Source organism: Macrotis lagotis, chromosome 7 (assembly GCF_037893015.1).
Source record: "Macrotis lagotis isolate mMagLag1 chromosome 7, bilby.v1.9.chrom.fasta, whole genome shotgun sequence".
Lineage (NCBI taxonomy): Eukaryota > Metazoa > Chordata > Mammalia > Peramelemorphia > Peramelidae > Macrotis > Macrotis lagotis.
This window is the reverse complement of record NC_133664.1, coordinates 69,084,572-69,108,182: the sequence shown is the minus strand read 5'-3', so window position 1 is coordinate 69,108,182 and position 23,611 is coordinate 69,084,572. Positions and strand designations below refer to the sequence as shown.

Genomic DNA, 23,611 nt, shown 5'->3' with positions numbered 1-23,611 from the left:
TGGGGAACACTTCCAAATTTAGCTGGTCTGGCCTTCAGGTAATAGACACACATTCTAATGCTGCCCTAGCACCCAGAGGAGACATCCCCTGGGCTTGGGTTCACCAGCATAGGTCACCTCTCCACCTAGCCAAGGTAAAGCTCAGCTTTAATCCTTATAAAGCAAATTATTGACTTAGTGCTTACCTTGGGCCCACTTCCAAAGAGGATTAGTGGAGTCTTACCAAATCAAATAACAGTTATACAAGGACAAATGAACATACTAAATGCTACCCCAGTATAATTCAAGCCCTTTTTACAGATGAGGCCATGACAGAGAGTTGAGGAATTCAGAGGGACCTGAAGAACAAGCACTGGGAATCACTAACAATTTAAAGAAGAAAAATGAAAAACAAATATCTCCAAAGTGAAAATTCCACTTCAGATTTGCAAAAATCTGATTGATACAAAATTTTCCAAGAAAACATCAAGATGGATGACCTCATCAACCAACTATTTATTAAATGTATATTATGTGGTAAGAACTCTGCTAGGGGATATCAAGGCAGAAATGAAACAGTTCCTGCCTTCAATAAAGGTACATTCTTTTTCATGTATGTACTCTTTCTAGAGGGGCAACTAGGTGGTTCAGGGGCCAGATCTGAGTCATGAAGTCTCATCTTCTTGAGTTCAAATCCAGCCTCAGACATTTATTAGCTGTGAGACCCTGGGCAAGTCACCTAACCCTGTTTGCCTCAGTTTCTTCATGTGTAAAGTGAGAAGAAATGGCAAACCACTCCAGTATCTTTGCCAAGAAAACCCCAAATGTTGTCATGAACAGTCAGACACAATTGAAATACCTGCATTTTTTCTAAGTGTATAGATTATAACCCAGAAATACCTCCTTATTGACTATGTTCTTTTCTTCTGGTTCATAGAAATGTTTTCTAGCCTAAAATATTAAACTTCTCTTTAAAAGTTTCTGAGCTATGTCATTGCTTTTACTGGGACTATAGGACGTTGAACTAGAAGAATACTTTGCAATCTTCTACTTTAGAGGGTCTAGGAACTTGGTTTTTAAAATTTTGATAAATTATTTCAATATAGTTGGTTTCCTTGGTAATTCCATCCATTTTTGCATTTAACCCATGAGAGGACACTCAAGGTCAGAGAAGGTTTGCTCAAGGTCAGCATGTATTAAGCAGCAATTCCATACCAGTGAAATTGCCTGGTATTTCTTCTTTGCAACCCCATGGATTCCTCATTGACTATAAGCAGTAGCTCTGGCTCTAAGAGCTGTTTCTACATTCTTCCGTGAGCAGTGGCTGTTTTCCCACTGTATATTTATAAAGTCAGTTCTCTCCCATTTTGAATGTGTATGGTTAGCTTTCCTGTCTTTAAATGTCCTAACACAAAGGAATGCCTTTTGACTTCTCCCAGACACCTGCAACCCTCTTCTTTTTTCTCCCTTTTGGTTAAATGATTGATGATTACTGCTGATGGAGGCCATGAAACTTAGAGCTGCAGTTCTGGGGCAGGCAGAGGAAGAGTGAATGTGGCTGTCATGCCTCCTTGGGAGGAGACTGTTTCAGATGGAGGACCCAGGTGTGAACATTCATTTCGCCCAGATCTACCTACTTCTTCCTTCATTTGGTCAGTCAGCAAACAATTATTCAATGCCTACAATGTATATGGGGTTGTGCTAGTAACTGGTTTGTGCAGACAAAAAAAACAAACAATTCTTCTCTGGAGGAGCTAACATTCTATAGGGGAAGGGGAGGGGCAGACAACATGTGCAGACAAGTAGATGAGAAATATATAAAATAAATACACACTAATTTACGAAGTCTAACAACTGAGGGGGATGAGGAAAGGCTTCATGTTGAAAGTGGCATTTGACTGAACCGTGAAGAAAGTCTGAGATTCTAATAGGCAGAAGTATGGAAGAAGCATATTCAAAGGAATGCTGCAATGGTTCAGAGATGAGGCATGGAACATCAAGCTAGTTTGAATAGAATACAGAGTATATGAGGAAGGAATACAATGCATAAAGTTTGATTGGAACCAGATTGCTAAGGGCTTCTCCAAATGAAGGAGTTTGGATTTTATGCAAAATCTTTTTGGCAATTTTGTAGTTAGCAAATGAGAAAATATTTATAACAAGCAAAATTTATTTAAAAAAATTTTTTCAAAGAAAGAAAAAGCAATAAGCACAGGGACTAGAGTTTAGAAGATGCAATATAAATATTCATTCCTTTCCCCTTCCCTTGATCCTAGAAAAAATGGGGAGCCACTGAAGCTTCTTGAGCAAGAGAGTCATACCATATGATTAGCCGTGTTCTTGTCTTCCAGTGCCTTTTTCCTGATCTGGAAATATCAGTACTAATATCTCTGACTTGTGACTATTACTTTGAATTCTTCCTAATCTCTTGAATTTAGCTGCTTTTTGAACTCTGGTTTGAGTTTATTTACTCAAATGGCACCGTGGATGACATAGAACCTTCTTGCCCCAAAGGCTTCTGTCTTGTCCAAATGGCTACTCCTAATCACGGAGCATGTAGGTTCCAGTCCTCTTAACTATGACTCATGGTGCTGGATCTTCTTCATTGGCTCATTCCAGTTAAAGCCCTTACAGATAAAGTAACTACCCAAAGACCTCAGAAAACTTAGGCAAAGATGGATCTCTATCTCCAGTGAGTTTAAGAATGGTGATCTCAAAGTCACAGATCAACTGAAGAGTGCCCAGAGGCTTCTGATAGGTGTTTGGGTCCCCCCCCCCACCAAACATTTTAAATTTCCAGTAAATTATAGGGCTTTGTTTAAAGATTCCTGTGTCCTTGAGTCCTCCATGGTCTCGTGCTTCCTGTGGCCTTGGATTTTCCTGAACTGGGAAAGCAGTGCCAAGGAGCTCCTCCCCACCCAGCACGTCCTCTCTGATGGAAGCAGGCAGGGAGGCACCTCCAAGGCCAAGCTGAGTCTATGCTAACTTTTCTAACAAAATTTTCTTTGTCTAGACTTAATGGCTTACTTGAATGAAAAATCCCCTCTTTCTCCAGGGTGACTGAAAGCAAAACATAATCAGTTTTTTTCTATTCATTAAAAAAGCACTTTTCATGGGAAAGTGATAGAGGGCACAAGTCACCTAAGACAGATGATAGAGAACATAAATGCTTACCATGTATCAGTCACTGTATTTAGAACATAAGAGAGCTAGAGAAGAACATCCTGACCTTTCTTTATCCTCATGGACCCTGTTGGCAGTCTGGTGAAACCAATGAACTCCAACTCAGAATAAGGAGTTTAAATGCACAAAATAAAATACATAGGTTGGCAAAGAATACTAACTATAATAAAATACAGTCATATATATATATATATATATATATTGCAAGCAATGGGGTTAAGCGACTTGCCCAAGGCCACACAGCTAGGTAATTATTAAGTGTCTGAGGCCAGATTTGAACTCAGGTCCTCCTGACTCCAGGGCTGGTGCTCTATCCACTGTGCCACCTAGCCACCCTGCATGAAAATATTTTTAAAAAACAAATTCATGGCTCATTTATGGTAATAATTCATGATGTAAAAGGACCTCAGACTTCATCTAGTTTAATAATCTCATTTAACAGAAAAGATAAATGAAATTCAGAGACATATGATTGTCAGAGGGAGGAGTTGAACCTCCAGAACCTCCAGATTCACTCTTCTTTTCATGATACAATGCTACTTTGCCTTAACTAGTCTAGACCCTTCTTTGACTTCAGAGTTCAAATCATAATTGGGTTTTTCATCATATGTATTTTATTATTTTTTTCAGTTAACAATCATTGCCTTTCTCTTTCCCTTCTCTCCTCACCCCAGTTGAGAAAGTCAAGTCAACATGCATTTTATTAAATGTCTACTGAATGCCAGCCTAAGCACTGGAGATGCAAAGAAAAGCAATAACATCTAAAAGTCCCTGGTCTTGAGCTCACAGTCTAGTGGGAGGAAAAGGGGGAAAAAAAAAGAAGCAAGAACCAAGGAAACCTTTAGAACATATATCATAAAATGAAAACTGATTCTCATATTGGATTTAAAAAAAGTCTTGTTTTGATTTGTAAGTCCTCTGTTAATGGTGGATAACATGATTTATAATCATTCTTCTTTAATCATAGTTGGTCATTGCATTGATTAGAGTTATTTATTCTTTCAAAGTTGTTTGATTTTACAATGTCGTTATTATTATAGAAAACCTTTCCTTGTTCTTTTCACTTTATTCTGCATCAGTTCACAAGTCTTCCCAGGTTTCTCTAAAACTGTGAACTATATTTCTAACATAATGGCTGTAATATTTAGATGAGAATAAATCAATATCTTTCATTTCTCATTTGCAAACCAATAAAATGCAATCCTAAAAGATAAAGAGAAGATAGTTATTAATATCCCCCCTTTTTCTCATTGAGAAATGAGGAAATGAGATTGCCAGAAATATTAACTAAGAGATCTGGATTCTCAGTTTTGCCACTAACTAGCTAATGGATTTGATCTTCTCTGAGATTCAACTGACATAGGTAAATAAGAGGCTTGTTAAGGTTTCTCACTTCCAGTTCTAAATCACAATTAAGTCAATGGAGAAATAAGAACCTGAGCAGAAATTCCTATTTGAGGGGCAGCTAGGTGGCACAGAGGATAGAGCACTGGCCCTGGAGTCAGGAGTACCTGAATTCAAATCTGGCCTCAGACACTTAATAATTACCTAGCTGTGTGGCCTTGGGCAAGCCACTTAACCCCATTGCCTTGAAAAAAATCTTAAAAAAAAAAGAAAGAAATTACTATTTGAGTCTACTTTCCAATCCTGAAATAATTCTTCTTTTGCTATTCTCCCTTGATGTGCAATCCTTTTCTTGGGAGGGTTTGGGTTTAGCCTTGCCTCAACTGTTAGAAAGATGTGACATTTAAATGTGAAACAAAACATGATGGGACAGATCTATCCGACACATTCTACATTTTCCAGCAACAAAACCATAATTTAAAAGATAATTTTTTAAACTGCCAATTATATAATTTATTACAAGTCTTGCCTCAAGGAAAACTTCTTGAAGTGAGAGGAGATTTGCTATCATTGGTGACAGCATTAAAAAATAAATAAATATAAGAGCAAGGATCCTTTGAGGAAAAAGTTAAAAAGAATTCTTATTTCTACCTTTTTTGAAGACTTTGTACTAGGGACTCTTTTAAAAAAAAGTAACGGGGGGGGATTGCATAAGTAGTCAGGTATGCATCAGAGGATTTAGAACTTAAATAAATCTAGAACTAAGAGATCATCTCAACCAGAAGGACCACCTAGTTCAGGGGTTCTTCATTTTTTTGTGTGCTCTGGATCCTTTTGACAATTAAATGGAACCCTTGGAATCACAATAGTGTTTCTTGTCTGCATTCTGCATTCACAATCAAAGGAAAATATTTTATTCAGTTAGAGATTAGTGAATAAATGTGTTTTTTTTCACCTAAGTTCATTGGAACCCTGAAATCTATTGATCCCAGTTTAAAAACTGATCTAATCTAACTCCCTCATTTTACAGATAAGGGAACTGAGGCCCAGAGAAATTAAGCCACTAGACAGAGTTCAAAACTCAAACCTAGTTCTCTAAGTTCAGGTCCCGTTGTCTTTCCAGTGTATGGAAGTGATAGCCGACCACAGCAAGGAACCTAAATAGACAGGATAGGGAGTGGTGGTACTATGTGGCAATAGATATAAAATAAATAGAAAACACAATCCTTTCCTGAAGGAGTTCCTCAGCTTTTTTTAAATTTTGGTCATTGACAACTATTGTTGTATGAAGGGAGTGCAAAGCTCCTTCAGATTCCCATCTTTGAGTATCATCTTGGATAGGCTGGGAGCCCCCCCCCCCCATTAAATGACTACCTTAGGAGATAGGTGAAAGGAAAGGGGACCATAGGAAGGAGGTACTGGAAAGCCAGAGGGCATTTCAGAGGCCAATTAATCAAACCCCTCCTTTTTCAGGTAAGTAAACTGAGGCTCAGGGAGAGTCAGATACTTGTCCACCTTCACTTGTCCAAGGCCAGCAAACAATAGAGATGGGACTTGAATGATTTTTGACTCCAGATTTGGCAGTCTTGCCATTGTACCACAAATGGCACCAGAGTTCTGGGGCTTTGGGCTACTGGCCTCTCCTTTGTGAAACATGACCAGTGTCATTTTATCTAATTCAAGGATCCTAAGTCCTGTTTATTCTCTTGGTCTGTATAACGTATGGCTACTCTCACTTTAACAACTCTACTGTTGACTCACCATCAGCCTGGATTAAATGGAGAGCCAGAGAATTTAAGAGGCTGGCTCCTGGTTACAGAAGCCAGTCTAGGAAAGAAAAGAGACGGCATTAGAATCTTGTTTTTTCTTGCCTCCTGCTGTAACAAAGGCGCCAACTCAGTCTTGGTTTCTATAAACCAAGAAGGAAATGTTACTTTAAAAAATTAGCTCCTCATTTGAGCTGTCATCTTGGTCCCTGTTGGAAGTCAGTCTGGGTTGAACCCCCCCAAGAACAACTTTTTTCATGTATCTCCTGGTTGGAAAGCTTCTCAAATTTCCATACAAAACAGGCTAGGAATAAATGTGCATGGAGAAATAAAAAAAGCATTTAGCTATGAATATTGGATTTAATCTATAATGAACATTTTAAATAAACCTACTTTCTATCCCAGAAGCCCAATTAGAATTGGCTCTTTTCTTCTGAAATCCTATCATCTTATCTGTACCATTGGTTCTGGGATCAACCACATACACCATTGTGATAACTGTTTCATTTCTGACTTGAAGACTATAAAACCAAAGTCCCTGGGGGTTAAAATGGACCCAGAGGTCATCTAATCCAACCCTTCATTTTACAGATGAGGAAACTGAGGTCCAGAGTGTAGCCAAAACTAGGCACTTAATAAATGCTGATCAACTTGTGTCTCATTGGTTTTGTACACCTTGATCTGTTATTGTTTTAGTCATGTACCTAGTATCCCCATCGAGTTGTACACTTCTTCAAGTCTTAGACTTATTCCTATGGCCACTGGCTTCCTTCAAGTCCCATCTAAAAATTCTATCTTCTACAAACATTTTTTTCCCATTCTCTCTTACTTCTCTGCCTTCCTTCTGGTGATAATTTCTTCTTTATGTTTTTCTGACCTGTTTGCATTAGAATATGAGTTCCTTAAGGCTAGGGGCTGTCTTTTGTCTTCTTGCATAGTACCAACTCTTACTCTTAGCAATACCACCTACCACCTAATAGTCGGTTAATAAATCCTTATTAAGTCACTGACTAACAGAGAAGAGTAACACCCATGATTAAAGGGTTAGAAAATGCCAGATTTTCTCTACCTTCCAAAAAATTGGCAGATCCGCCTACATGACTGATATTCTTTGTTCAAGATATCCACCATGTCTGGAAGTTCTTCCTCATCTCCTCTTGAAGAGACTCCTTCAAGACTCAACTCAACTGTCCTTTCCTTAGCCTTTCCAGATTTTTCCAGCTATTATTCTTGCTCTCCTTCCCATTGAAATGACTTCATGTGTACTTTGTGTAATTTTGTGTATGTTGTATACTCCTATTCCCCCAGTAGAATTTGAGCTCTTTGGGGGCAGGCACTGTTTGGCTCCCCATCACTTTGGATATTATTGGGAATTGATAAATGCTCATTGAACTTAAATGAACTGAGTCAGTCCCTGGGGAATCTAAGATTTGTCTGATGATCTGTTGGGCAGCCCACAGTCCAGTTTTCTAGGTGGCCAAGGTGGGGCCACTTCACCTCCATTGGGATTTGCCTAATCTCTTTGGGAAAAAAACTCCTTTTCTGGGTTTTGGATTTTCCAACCTAAAGAAAGCAGTCTGAAGTATAATTTACTAACTATTCTCAACCTTTGAACTCTTCTCCTTCTCCTCTGAAGAGACTAGAAATTGAGCCCTAAAGACTTTAGATAAAAAATAAGACCACATTTCCTGAGAGGCAGGATTGTTAAACATTAGAAAGGATCACTGAGGGGAGTCCCTGAAACCTCCTTAGGAGGTCTTGGAATTTTCTGTAAATTTATCTTTTCAATAAATTTTCATCTCTCTGGCATGACTTCAGTGTGGACTGAACTTTTCCACATCTCTCCCTTGCTGGGAGTTAGTCTGTAAAAAAGAATGAGTGAGAAACTTTAAATTTTCAGGGACACCATGTCCAGAGAGAGAAGCCTGGTGATCAGCCCTTTATTCCAAAGGAGGTAACTAAAGGGCAAAACCACTGTAACCAGAACAAAAATTCACAAAGAAACCACAGCCCACAAAATGGCCAAAGCAAATGGTAGCAAAAAGAAACCCTGGGAAGCAAATCTAAAGTCTAGACAGGGAATGGCCTGAGGCAACAGGAGAAATCTTGGGCTGCCTCTGGCCTCCACTTTAAGGACTCAGCTCTCCTTAAATTATCCCTCCTGCTCCCCAGACCTGGGATGCTCTCTATTCTGTCCCTTGGTTTCCTTCTGGTCTTGATCACAGTCCACTTTCTGCAAGAGAATTTTCCTGGTCCCCTTTAATGCTAATGCCTTGCCTCTGAGATTACTAAATAGTTATAGTAATCTCACACATAAATGTATATTTATTATTTGTATACATGAATGGACAACTAGATAGAGCTGTGGATAGAGTTCTGGGCTTGGAGTCAGGTCATGAGTTCAAACCTCACCCCATATACTTACTAGCTCTGTGACCCTGGACAAGTCACTTCATCCTATCTGCCTCCGTTTCCTCATCTGTAGAAAGGAACTTGGAGAAAGAAAAAGCAAATCACTCCAGGATCTTTGTCAAGAAACACCAAATGTCAGGGGCAGCTAGGAGAGCAATGGATAGAGCACTGGCCCTGAAGTCAGGAAGACCTGAGTTTAAATTTGACCTCAGACATTTAATGCTTACTTAGCTGTGTGATCTTGGGCAAGTCATTTAACCCCATTGCCTTGAAAACAAACAAAAAAAACCCCTAAAAATAAACACCCAAAGTGGCCACAAAGAATGGCACATAAGCGAAGCAACTGAACAACTACAACAAAGATCTATGTGGTACTTTAAGGACATTTTTGAAGGAACAAATATGTGGGGGCAGGGGAAAGGATAGGGATGGTGGTTGTTTTTTAGGTCATAGGAAGGGAGATGCTGGGACTTCCCATACAGCCAATTGTTAAATTTTCAGTTTGAGTCTTTGCATCTTAGAAATCTGCTAATCAGGGTTGGATATATTGTTTTGTTGGTTGTCTAAACCTAAGAAAGTGATGAAGAAAATGGGAATAAGGCAAAGTAAGTTTTAAAACTGTATGATTTTTCAGAGAACTGGGTGTTACACATTTACAGCACACCCCTAACAGGACAGAGATTTAAAGTTAGAAGGAAGTTCAATGATTTTCTAGTTTGCTCCTCCCTTTTTTTTGGGAGGAAATGGGGGGTAAAGTGACTTTCCCAGGGTCACAAGGCTGCTAAGTATCAAGTGTCTGAGGCCAGATTTAAACTCAGATCATTCTGCCTCCAGGGCTGGTGCTCTATCCACTGTGCCACCTAGCTACTCCAGCTCTCTCATTTTTTCAAATGAGTTAAAGAGAGTTGAAATGACCTCCCTGAGGTGGTGAAGAGAGCAACACAAGCAGGATCTCCATTCATGTGTTCTGACTGAGTCTGATGCTCTTCCACTGTCCTCTACTCCTGCCCATACACATTTCCACCTTCCAGCCCAGGTTTTGAAAGGGAACTGGGACTCTGAGACTACCTGGAAAACTTCTCAGAAGTCAGCTTCCCTTCCCTTGGTTCTTCCTAAGAAGCACAAGGCCCAGAGCACTCTCTCTGACTCCAGTGGCAGTGGGCAAGGCCTCCCCTGGCAAGGAAGGTACACTAATTCCATTTCTTGGCAATATGTAAAACAGGATAGCAGAACAGAATGTGACTTGTACAGACAACTCCATGATATTCAGGAGGAAGACACAGGGTAGACAAAGTCTGTTGTTTTAGTTTTATTTTTGAAGGAGGATGAAGAAAAAAAGAATTTAAAAACAGCCTACATAAATAAGGGGAAGGGAACTGGGAGGGGGGCATCCTTTATGTGGGATCATAGCCTGAAGTTTGACTGGTCTGGATGAGATGTACTATGAACTCACAAAGGGTAAATAAGGAAGGAAGATGCCAATTTGTGAGAAGAACCAAGATTAGCCTGGGTTACCTTTCACCAGGAACCACTGGCTGTTTGGAGGGAGATGAGTTTGGCCAAAAAGCTGCTTTCTCTATAATAAGCACAATTGATATTGAATCTGCCAGAATTCAGAATCTGGCATTCTCTATTAGGAACACTCAAAACAAGTTAATGAACTTTTCATTCTTGGGAAGATTAACTTCCCATCTTAGGCTCTGTGGTATTTTCATTTAACTTGCTTCTCTCCAATGATAGGAGGAACAATTTCTGGGTGTGAGAGGCACAGAGAGATTCTCTCTGACATTTTCTTTTCTTTCTCAATTCAATTTTCTTCTACTATACCTGGCAGGGAATTCCCTTTTGTCTTAAGGATCCATAGATCCCTAGCATAGAAATGTTATCATAGAAATATTCTTTGGGTCAACTGGAACCTGATCCAATGGGAGCACCAAATGACTAAGGACCCCTGTGCCCCCAAGTCTGTTATCGAGGCTCAAATAATTCCTTTGAAAAGGACATTAGGAAAAGCTAGACCCTCTCCTATAATTCTATTGTTTTGCATGTCATATAAAAAACAGCCCTGGCAAGTTCTCTTGAAACCAAGTATGTTAAGCAAAATTAACAATGTAAAAGCATAAGTAGCATTCCACACCTGTAGTTCCCCCCGCCCCCCCACTATAATCTCAACAAAAAGGAGGGAGATAGGACATGTATTTGTCCCCCTCCCCCTCTCCTCCCACTATTTTTTTTTGGTGGGGTGGAAGATACACAATTTTTTTTTTGCTTATCAAAGGAAAAATCTCAATTTGAGAAAAGTATAGGGGAATAGGGAAAATGATGTGTAAAATCAATCAAATTTAAATTCTAAAATAGGTTTAATGAACTTTAATGAAAGAATTTGATTATTTTCTGTTTTATCTGATACTCACTATATAGAATGAAAAATAGTTAAATAGTACACTGCTAAGTGAAGTAATAGATAAGAATGTTAAGGTCTGGAGTCAGACAGACCTGAGTTCAAATCCAAACTCAGACACTTACTAGCTGTGTTATCCTGAGCAAGTCACAACCTTTTCTGAATCTCAGTTTTCATTTATTTAAAAGGACAACCCAATTCTAAAGCTTATTTTGTGAAAAAAACCACTTTTATAAACTTTAAAAATCTATAGAAATGTGAATTAGGTTGTTACGCTTGTGCACATGGGTTGCTTCTAGTTCTTCACTAGCCAGTTCTAATGGTTGCAGCCTTGTTTCTTATGTTTTCTTTTATCTGCCTCACTAAAATATTTACTCATGGCTCTCTGGGGCCAAGGAAAAATCTTTTCTCTTCCAAATAAAAAACCTTAAAAATAATTGAAAACAGTTATCATGTCATGGGCCATTCTGAGGAACTTTCTACAAATTATCCCCCCCACCCCTTGCCTTTAAAGCTTTTCCCTGGGGACCTATTTCTCTTCCTAGGTCAAAGGATATAAGAATAGAATCTTAGAGCTGGGAAGGATGTCAGAGTCACACAGTGCATCCCTGAAATATGAGATCCCTTGACTACACCCTAAAAAGCAGTTTTCCAAGTGATCAGATGATTTAAAGTTTGTAAAGTGGTTTGCAAATCTCACAGCACTACATGAGGGTTAGTTGTTACGATAACAACTAAGTAAATGATTATTATTCCAGTCTTTTTGTTTGAAGACTTCAAGGAATGGGGATTTCATTACCTCCCAAAGCAGATCATTTCACTATTAGTCAGGAGTTACAATTTTCCCCCTTACATTGCCTTATATTTACCACCCTAAAACATCCATCTACTGATCCCAGGTCTGCCTTCTGGAGCCAAAGAGAATAAGTTTTGTTTTGTTATTTTCTTTTCTAGATGACAAACCTCAAAAATAATTGAAAACAGTTATCATGTTTCTCTAATTCATCTCTTAATAAGGCAGCCTAATGTCATAGATGGAATATTGGTTCTGGAGTCAGAAGAATCTCCATTTCAATCCCACCTTAAATGTTTATTTGTTATATGATTTGTGGTTCAGTCATTTCGTTGTTATGAGCTATAAGAGGTGGGGAGAGTGACCCTTCCCACTTAGCCCAGTTTGTGCTTCCACAAATGTGTAAGGCTGAAATTCAGGTTTTTCTGGTGTTGAGGAAAATTTGAAGAACCCAGAATCTAATGAGAGGGGAATAGGTTTACCTTCCACTCTTGCTCATTATACCTGACCTTGGAATCAGGAGGACAGGAGTTTGAATTTGGCCTTAGACACTTAGAGCTGTGTGACCTTGGGTAAGCCACTAAACCCTGATTGCCTCACATCCAGGATCATCTCCAGTCGTCCTGATTCATATTTGGCCACTGGATCCAGATGACTTTGGAGGAGAAAGGGAGGCTGCTGACTCAGCACAGCCCCCCCTCATTCAAATCCAATTCATGTGCTTGTCATAGCATCACCTGATGTCATGGCCTTCTTCAAGAATGATGAATAAACATCACCCCCAGTGGAGAAAAAGCTCTAAGTTCTTTGCAAAAGGTACCCATTAAAAAAAAAAAAAGATGCTCAGGGAACAACATTATTTATTTCCTCCACTATAAAAGAAATACTTAAATATAAATAATGTGAAATTTAGTTGAAAGTTGAAAGACTATACCCTTCACACCTGTTATATAAAATCTTGCTGAGGTTATATAGCTTCTCTATCTGTAATTTGCTCATCTGAAAAATGAATTTGTGATCTACCTCACAGATTTTTTGGTCAGGATTAAATAAAATAAGCTACCTGAGGGCAGATACTGTTTTTGCTTTTTCCATAATGCTTAAATACACCATAAAAATCAATATAGTTTTGCTCATTTGCTAGATATATAAGCAATATTGGGAGGAAATAAATGGACAAAGATGGGTTGGGATAATGAGCACTGACAACAGAGAGGAGGGAGAACTGTTGGATTTTCATTTTTTCTTGTGTTTTTCTCTGCTAAAGAGAATGATTTTGGATTGAAAATGATAGCCAAAAAATGAAAAACAGAAGTTGATATTTAAGCTATGTAGGGAGGAGATAATTGTAAGGAAGTATTAAAATGAATGTGACTAGAGATGGAAGGAATAGAGATGAGTCTTTTCTTTTCCCTTTTTTTTAAAATTCTGAACTTAGTAAATTCATACATGAACATTTCCCATTTAAAAACAACAGGAAAAAAAGAGAATTATATATGAAACTATGATAGAAGATTTTTCTAGAAATCTGATATGAAAGGAAAGAAACTGATAGGATAATAACTTTCTACTTTAAATAAATATTCTTGCTAAGTCTTAGTGAAGTCTTTGTGAGACTTAGTTGCAGGAGAAAAGGATTTTGGCAATTACTCCTAATTCTGATCAAACATCCTCTCCCAACCCAAGCCTTCCCACTGGGGACAGGTACAGCCAAAGAGCCAGTCTTCTCATCCTGGTCGACCCACCATCTTCCTTTGAGCTCCTAGTCCAGATAGAATCTACCTCTTAAAGGCCTGGCAATTCTACATCTTCCCTCCCCCCCCCAACAGAACCCCAACTCTGAGTCTAGCCTCCCAGCACATTTCCAGTGGTAAGATTAAAGACTAGGGCACTACCCACTAGCATTCCTATTCCAATTGAACCCCATATTGTATTAGCTTTAATGAGAGTTTTTCAGTGATGGAATTCAGATAGCCTGAGGGAAAAGAACATGCCAGACTCTGATATCCTCATCTGGAGGAGTTCAAGGAATATTGGTCGTCTTCTCCTTCCTTATCACCAAGAAGACCCTAACTACTCATCCAATGCCTGTGGAATCAGCTGGAAACTCTAAATTCAACCAAGTCCCACTTGTCCTGTTCTAGTTAAAGCTTTAGTTAAATGTGTGTGTGTGTGTGTGTGTGTGTGTGTGTGTATACACATATATATATATTATATTATATATGTATGTATGTATGTATGTATATATAATTCCCCCAAAGCCTCTTCTTCCTCAGATTCTGATTATGAAAGACAGGTTTTTGTACTTCCCTCCATATTTAAATTCTCCTCTCTCTCTCTCTCTCTCTCTCTCTCTCTCTCTCTCAGGATTTTGCAAGACAATTGGGGTTAAGTGGCTTGCCCAAGGCCACACAGCTAGGTAATTATTAAGTTTCTGAGGTCAGATCTGAACTCAGGTACTGCTGATTCCAGGGCTGGTGCTCTATCCACTGCGCCACCTAGCTGCCCCAAATGCTATCTCTCTTGATCCTTCCTGGCTATTAGTAAAATCCTGTCATTTCCTTGGAAATTCAAAAAAAATGATGAGTTTAAAAACACAGGGGCTTTTTCTTTTTTATGCTATTGAAAAAAAAGTTCTTGGCAGCCTCTTCAATGTCCAAGTAGGGCTGGTCCTTCAGATCAGGCAATCTATCTTGAATACTTTTTTCCAATTAAAATTTCCTTATTGCCATCGTCCATTTCTTTGATCTGCCTTTTACTGGCAGATGGGCTGTTATCAAACTCTATTCTAGAAGGATCATTTTTTCTTTCTCTAGTTTAAAACAGAATATGCCTGGAATGGTTTTTCTAGAGGTAATGCTTCTTTCAACATTGTAGATTTTTTTTTTTTCAGTTTCACAGAATGAGAGCTGGATGGGACTTTAGAAATCATCATATCCAACCCTTCCATTTTACAGATGAGGAAATTGAGGACTAGGTAGATTAAGTGAATTACCCAAGGTAATAAGTAGTAAAGCTAGAATTCAAATCCAGATTCTTTGATTACATAACCACCATCCAATCCACTCCACCAAGCTTCCCAAATTTTGTTTTGTTGTAGCAAACCTTTACTAAATACTTGGGAAACATCAAGTACAAAGACTACAGTCTATTTTTTCTGGTCATGAAGGGTCCATTTTTTTTCCATTTAAAGTTATTTATGTTTCTTGGTTTATACTCACTTGGTATACCCTGATCAATGTTTTTCTCTAGCTTTCAAGGGAAGATGTTATAATATTTCTTCATTGGAACTTGGTCCATTGTTATTTTATTTATTTTTCTGTATGGTTAGCTCATTGTTTTTAAGGCTGATCTTGCTGGGATTGTTGTTCCTCTTTTGCTTTGTTTTCTCCTGGCTTTTCCATATGCTTAGCTAGGAAGGGCATCTGATTAGTCACCCTGATATCTCCCAGGGAGTGTGAGTATTGCTTTTAGACTTCTATTCAGCTGGAAGCAACATGAAGACTATATTCCTTGGTTCAGCAGAGAACTTCTTTTGTTTGGGGATGTTTGATAACTTCCTAGCAGTAGAGGAAGAAAATGGGGGTGGAAGAGAAGGACAGTTCGGTGGCTTGTGGACTTTAAATGGTGACTTCTCACCTATGGAAACCTTGAGAACAGAAACGTTTTTATATTTGTCTTTGTAGCTCCAGCAGATAGTTCAGTGCTGGGCCAGACACATAAATGTTTGTTGAATTGAAGGATGGAAAGAGGAATACTGCCGAATGAGTTTTCTGGGTAGTTTAATTTAATTCTTTAAGTGTTAAGTTCAGTGAAAAATTGCCAAAGTTAAGTTGAATGTCAGTTAACTTACAGGTAGCCAACTAGTAATGACTAGTTAGTAGTAGGAGGGCCGCTAGGTGGTACAGAGGATAGAGTGCCAGGCTTGGCATCAGGAAGACTCTTCTTCCCTAGTTCAAGACCTTCTTGGTCACTTATTAACTGAGGCATCCTGAGCAAGTCACTTAACTTTGCTTCAGTTTTCTCAATTGCAAAAAGAGTTAGAGAAGGGAAATGGTAAACCCCAAATGGGGTCACAAAGCATAGAACATGGCCCCCCAAAAATGAATAAATGACAAAACAAGTAAGTAGTGGAAATATAAGGAAAGATTTTTTAAAAATTAATTGCTTAAAATTTGCTTTAAAATGGCTTGATGCTAAATTGATTCTCTTTTATTTGGGTTTGGGTTGCGTGTATGTATGTGTGTCTGTGTGTGCACACACATGCGCTAGGGATGGGTGAGGTTAACTTCTATTCTGGTTATGTTTTTAAATTAAATTGTATAGATTTAGTAGAAGGAACATTGGATTTGGAGGTCTGGACATTTGAATTCAACTGTTTTCAGCCACTTACTAATGTATGACTTTGGAGAAATGATTTCCCTTCTCTGAGACTTAATTACATTAACATAAAATAAAGGATGAAGAATAGATTATATCTAAGGTTCCATTTATTACTTTAGGACAAACAAAGCAGACACTTCATTCCAAAATCTAGTTCCTACTTAAACATGAGATAAATGTTATTCTAAATGAAAGAAAATACTTTTTTTTGTAAAGCTAATTTTAAAATATCTTTTGCATTTTAAATCACTTTTATTTCCAAATATATCACTTCCCCTCCACCTAGCCCGCCATCCCTTTGTAATAACGTCAAAAGAAAAAAATTAGTTCAACCAAACCAATCATGCCATCAATTGTGTTTGACAGTATATGTAATATCTCACCTCTATTATCCCCTGCTTTCCAAAGGAGAAACATTTTCTCATTCTTTTTCAGGTCATGCTTGGTCAGTGTGATTACACAATAACCAGTTTCAATTCTTATTCAGAAAGACTCATTTTAAGGAAACCTGATCTACAATAGACATATGTCAATTTACAAAATAGATAATTTAGGCAATAATTATCTACAGTGGGAAAGAATTCTTCTCCTTTCTGGTCCTTTCTTTTTTGAAGGCTCCTGTAATGATGACAGCAGTTAATATTCATAGGTATAAAGTATTTTTACACACTTAGATTGATACTGAAAATGAATCCCCATTTTACAGGCAAGAAAGCTAAGAAAAGTTAAGTGATGCTCCCAAGGTCACCTAAATTATAAAGGCTGTGCTGGGTCTCAATGCTTAATCATGTGACTTGAAACTCAGTCTTTTTTGTTAACCCTTTATAGAGCACTAAGTTTAATAGTATATCTCCAGATCAGAGGCAAATACTTAAACCTAAGACCTTAACAGACACTGCCAACTAAAGAACATTTAGTGATGCATTGAGGAAAAAAATTCCTGAAATAATAATGGAAATTCAATAGGAAAATAAAAGTTGATTTTCAGAAATACTCATTTACCTATAACATATAAGGATCACATTTATTGAAGGAAGTGAGGTCTATCTGTACTCTACAGTATTTCTAGAATGAAGACTCTATAGTGTCTGACACAGGAGGAATTGTCAGAAGATCCAAATTATTCCCAGGTGTGACACTAACTGTGTACGAATAAATCCAACTCTCTGGGTTTCATTTTTCTCCAGGGTTTGAGGTAGAGGATCTCAAAGGGTGGTTCTAGTATCTTGTCTGAGGTATAGTACAGGGTCAAGCAAGAAGAGAGATGGAAGAAGGAGCTCATCTTGGATAACTAGTTCTGATGATACCAGATGGTTGCAAGTCACAGAATACCAATGATTTCCAAAGAAATTAAGTTGTGGGTCAAATCAAGGTTATATGATGGATATGAATAGGTATTAATTTATTTTTTGGTTTTTTGCAAGGCAATGGGTTAATGATTTGCCCAAGGTCATACAGATAGTAAGAATCAATTTGAACTCAGGTCTTCCTGACTCCCAGGCTGGTGCTCTATCTACCATGTCACCTAACTTCCCCCTATAATGTATTTCTATGGAGAACTGGACAAATGAAACATTGGAAGGAATTTCAGATTTAGTTATATTTACAGATGAATAGATAAATAACTATATAAAATTATATATATATACACATAAAACTACCTATGCAACTATGTAAACATATTACTATGTATAATTATCTAACAATCCATCTATATGGAAAAAAGGATGGGCCAACTGGGCAGCAAGTGCAAGGTACAATTGACTCACTGCTTACATGTTCCATTATAATCAACACAAAACCAAGAAATCTAGAGGAAGTAACTTTCCCTCCCAGAATGTTGGGTATACCCCCTTTGGAGGACAGATGGGACATTGAATAAGATGTACAAAATAAGAAGGTGGGGATGGGTTATAATGTACAATGGTTTAGTTGGGGTACCATATATAATATGAAGTCTTTCCTGGTGTCCTCAACTGCTAATATCCTTCTCTCTGAACTACTTAAATATGCGAATGTATATTTATATTTATATATATGCAGAACTAGAACAACATTGTACACAGTAACAGCAACATTATGAGATGATCAGCTATGATAGACTTAGTTCTCAGCAATACAGTGATAAAAGACAATTCTAAAAGACAGGATAGAAAATACTTTCCACATGTAGAGAAAGAAATATGGAGTCTGAATGTAAACCAAAGCATCCTATTTTCATTTTTTGTTGTTTTTTTCTTTCTTGTGATTTTTCCCTTTTGTTCTGATTCTTTTTTTCTTTTTTCTTTTTTAAGTTTTTGCAGGGTAAATGGGGTTAAGTGGCTTGCCACACAGCTAGGTAATTATTAAGTGTCTGAGGTCACATTTGAACTCAGGTCCTCCTGACTCCAGGGCTGGTACTCTATTCACTGCGCCACCTAGCCCGCCCTCCGACTCTTCTTTCACAACAAGCCTAAGATAGAAAAATGTTTAACATGCTTGTAACATGTTTAACCTGAAATAAAAAGAATGTAAGCTTTTTGAGGACAGAGGGAGGTCATCTCACTTCTGTTTCTGTATCCTCAGCATTTACACAATGTTTCCACCCAGGAGAGGCCGCTGGGTAGTGTAGCACATAGACTTAGAGTTGGAAAACCCTAAATTCAAATCCTCTTTAAATACTTGCTGTGTGACCCTGAGTAAGTCACTTAACTTCTGTCTGCCTTAGTTTCCTCATCTATTAAAAGGGAGTAAGAATAGTGTCTTCCAACAGGGTTGCTGTGAAGATAAAATCAGATTAAAGGATACATGTGCACGAATCACAAATAGGCTATATTTGGCACTTAATATATGCTTGTCAAATGATCGAGTAATTGATGAAGAAGTTCCTATCTCAATGCAATTACAGGTCTAAGTTATGAAATACTTCTTGAACATCCTCTCCTCCAAAGGAGATCATTTTCTGGCTAAATTGGATTAGCAATTCTCATCCCCTCCCCTCCCCCAGGACATTTTAGAACTCAAAAATTGTTGAAGATTCTAAAGAGCTTTTATTTATGTAAATTATGTCAATTAATCTTACCATATTAAGCATTGGTATTAATATTAAAACCATTTAAATCTCATAGAACTCCTGAAAGGGATCTGGACAAATGATCTTTGCAAGTTACTATGGCCAAAAAAATCCATATACAGCTAGCTGACACCTCTTTCCCCATAGCTGGACTAGTTCACATAGTCTGCCCCATACTCTAAACAAGGCTTCTTAACCTGGGGTACAAACTTTTTTTTAAATTAATAACTGTATTTCAATATAATTCTTTCCTTAGTGATCCTGTCATTTTCTACATTCAACATTCTACGCACTGAGAAGAGATCCATTCATAGGTTTTGCCAGAGTACCAGAGGGAAGTTTAGAACCTATTGAAAGTTAAGAATGTCTCTATTTGAACCATTTACTTGTGATTGGTCTTGCTAGATCTTGAACATTGTTGGGAGAGTCTCTGAGAACCCAGGATCATTTTCACATTGCAAGGTGTCTTCTGTAGAGGACTGGAAATGAGGGCTCCTTAAATCAAATTGTCCATCCGAAATGAATGAAGCATTTCTTTCTAGAGACATTTACAGAGCCTAACTCTCTGAGTATTTGATCAAGTGGTAGGTTCATTCCATTAACTCTTCCAATAATGATTCTCGAGTTCAAAAGCAACTAGCCTAAGGCGCCCTCTGGACACTCCTTTTCAAGGCCTGGTAAAGACAAAGAGTCATCTGGCAATAGAGAACTCTGACAAGATGAAAGCCCCACCAAATAGGAGTGGGAAAAATTTCAACTTTCTTCCCCTTGAGGAATAAAAGACAGCTGCTTGCAGAAGTTATGAGCTCTCACTAGGCAGGGGCCAGGAATAGTGAAGACAATTATAGCTTGAAGAGAAGCCTATATACTTTGACCTTTCAAATTGAGTTTTCTTCTTTTAAAAGGAAAAAAAAAACACTCTTTTTTTTAAAATTACAAATTCAATAAACCATCCACTGAAACAAAGTCAAACAAACAGGAGAGATAAAATGAGATGACAGATAAAACTATAAATCTCAAACTATTTATACTTTTCCAAAGGGAAAAATACACTAATAAAAGTTAATATTTATCTAGGCCATTACTTTACATACATTCTTGCATTTGGGTCTCATAACCCTAGGAGGTGGGTATAAGCCTTTGTGACCATTATACATGTCCATTTTTCCTACAGGATGGACTTCCTCTGTTGAATTCATGGGAAGAGTAGGTCACAAATAATAATATTTATGTGCCAGCCTCTGTGCTGTGTTTTAAAAATATTATTTCATTTGATCTTCAAATGAACCCTAAGAGATAGGTATTATTTTCCCCATTTTACAGATGAAGAAACTGAGGGACATAGAGGTTAAGTGACTAAGCCAGGGTCACACAGCTAGTAAGTTTGAACCCAGATGGTAGGCCCTCTACTTTATCCACTGTGACTCTCAGAAGATTATGTATGGATTGACTGAAGACACGTATTAGAGTCACACAGCATGAATGGATCTGGATAGGTGGTAATTAGCACTAATGAAAGAAGATCACTGAATACTGGAGTATTATAAACTTTAATGAAATGATAACATTGATGTTTTATTTTCTATTTTGTGCTCTTCTCGTGATTTTTCTGCCATATACTTATCCCATTTAATTGTGATAATTTCAAAAATATATAACTTAGTCAATGTGTATGTTGTTCTGATTCAATTTTCTTAGATTTATGGAATCAAAGACAAAGGGGGAAAAGGGTATTACTCTAAAATTACTCATTTTACTAATGAGAAATTAAAGTCCAGAGAAGAAAAGTTATTTATCCAGGATCACATAGATAATAGGTGACTGAGCAAGCATTTGAACCCAGGTCACTGATTCCAGGGAGCAGCTAGGTGGAGCTATGGATAGAGTGCCATGACCTAGAGTCAGGAAGACCTAAGTTCATATTTGGCCTCAGATACTTCCTAATTGTGTGACCCTGGGCAAGTCACATAATGCTGTTTGCCTCAATTTCCTCATCTGAAAAATGAGCTGGCAAAGAAAATGGCAAACCATTCCAGTCTCTGCCAAGAAAACCCCAAATGTCATGAAGAGTCAGACACAACTGAACAACAATTTTGACTCTGATTCAGAACCTTTTCCACTCTGCTATGCAGTTCTGTACTTCCTAGCATGAACTTTAAAAAAAAAAAATTTATTTTTTTATTTATACATAGCTAGGTAATTATTAAGTATCTGAAGCCAGATTTGAACTCCAGGACTGGTACTCTATTCACTGTGCCACCTAGCTGCCCCACTGCACCACCTAGCTCGCCACTATCATTGACTTTGGACATCAAATTTAGTTTTCCCTAAACCTAAATTGTACAGGATTATCCCTTGCTATAGCAAAGATCCAACCAACTTGTATCCCAAGAAAACCTCCCCATGCCCCAGGTTGCAGGTTCCTTATCCCTTGGGGTTCTTTCTCACTGCCCAGTTGCTGTTTGCTGCCCCTGTCCATTGACCATGTGGTTACTACTCTTCCTGCAATAACAGAAGCCAAGTTGAGAAATTGGAGAGTCAGAGTTATCATTGTCTCTGGGCCAAGAGCAGAGGTGATCATTTGTCATTGGGACCAGCCCTCTGAAAACTGGGCCACGTAAATATCCAACTTGAAAAGAACTTTTACCAATTACACTAACGCTCATGTATATCTAAGTCAATAAGCATTTGCTAAATAGATTTGAGGAAACAACTAGGAGTCCAGTGTAGACAGGGATGTATGAGAAGCCCAGAAAGATAGAAAGGAGTGTGAAGGGCTAGAAAAGACAGATAAGGTAGTTTATATTTGATCCAGGTGGTAAAAGGGAGACCATAGAGTTCATTGAGTTGAGAAGAGCGATGGTGGGCTGACCTGAGATGTAGGAAAATGCCTTTGACAGCTGAATGTTGTTGTTCGTCCTTCATTCTAGAAAGCCAATAACATCATGAGAATGATATCTAGATTTGTTGGATGGATGAACTGGAGGGGAGAGAGATGAGGCAGAGAAACAACCCTGCAACTTATTGCAAATATAGCGATCCCTTCATTACTTTCCCCACTTTGGTTTCCATATATCATGGGTTGACATAAGATATTAAATGGGAATTTTAGGGTATTTTTACAGAAGTCAAAGACATATGAAGTATAGCAGAGGACAGAGACATTTAGAAATTCAGAAATGCATAAAAATATGATTAGTATTGTATAATATCAACCCAAATTGCATAATAAAGAAACAACATAAAAGAAAAAACCAGATTTTTTTTGATACAAAGCAAGGGCCAAAAAACTTTATAACAATTTTCTAGATCATGGGGCTACCACTCCCCTATTCCCAAAACGTTGAAGGGATAGCTGTAGTCTAGGCATATGCAGGCATGTGTGTGTGTGTGTGTGTGTGTAAGGGGTCTGTCCCATTTTTCTTTTCAACAATCCCCTTCTCTTCTCCTCTTCTCCCCCACCTCAACCCAAGTTTGCTTACCTTGAAGCTATACCTCTGTGGAAAGGAAATTAAGGGATTCAAGTCTGGGGCAAGAAGATAGGAAAGTCATTCAACATGATTTATAATTTAAAGAAATTGTAAATTTCTTGGAAAGTCTGGTGTGGAGTATTCCATGAGACATCCATGAAGAAAGACACAAGAGGAAGTTGGGAAGCTCAATTTCAATGATTTGTGGCACCAATTTCTTGAGTGATTTCAAAGCATCTAAAAATATTTTTTGAGACCTGATCATAATTAGAAATTACATTAAACTTCTCTCCCTCAGGTATTAATGTCTTGGGAAAGTCTATGTACTTTTCTAAGAGGATATTATTCTTTCCAAAGAAACAAACAGCAATATTTTTCGTGTGTGTGTGTGTGTGTGTGTGTGTGTGTGTGTGTGTGTGTAACAGGCATCACCTAAAATGAAACCTTGAGGGAAAAGAAACACTCTGGAATGCCTGACATTTTTTCCTTGTTCTCTCTCTCAAAGAGAGAACCCCACTGCTGGGCATTAGAGTTGACTTGAGCAGAAAAAGGTGACATTGGTGATGGCCACCATTATGAAGGACATGATTCTCTAAGGAAAATATACATCCTAGAAGATGTTATCAGCACTCTTGATTCTATTCTGAATCAAAGGACCAGTTGCCCACCTTTGTATTGCCTCTTTCTATCTCTTTCTATCTTCTATTTGAAGAATAAAATCTGAAACAAAACTGAATTAGAATTTTTCCCTGTTTACAATCCCCTGAAGTTTCTTCTTTCTTTCTTTTTTTATATTTTGTCACTCAATATTTCTGCCTTTTTAGGTAT

General features: G+C 37.9%; 1 long non-coding RNA gene across 3 annotated transcripts in view; it reads left to right on the top strand.

Moving 5' to 3' along the window:
- Positions 1–23,611, top strand: part of LOC141492612 (uncharacterized) — a 154,629-nt gene that overhangs the window by 99,492 nt on the left and 31,526 nt on the right. The window contains exon 5 of one of the 3 annotated variants that reach the window (XR_012469980.1): positions 301–4,691. The exons of the other annotated variants lie outside the window; for them this stretch is intronic. This is a non-coding gene — a long non-coding RNA (uncharacterized LOC141492612). Of the gene's footprint in view, positions 1–300; positions 4,692–23,611 lie in introns of those variants that run through there. 3 annotated transcript variants of the gene reach the window in all.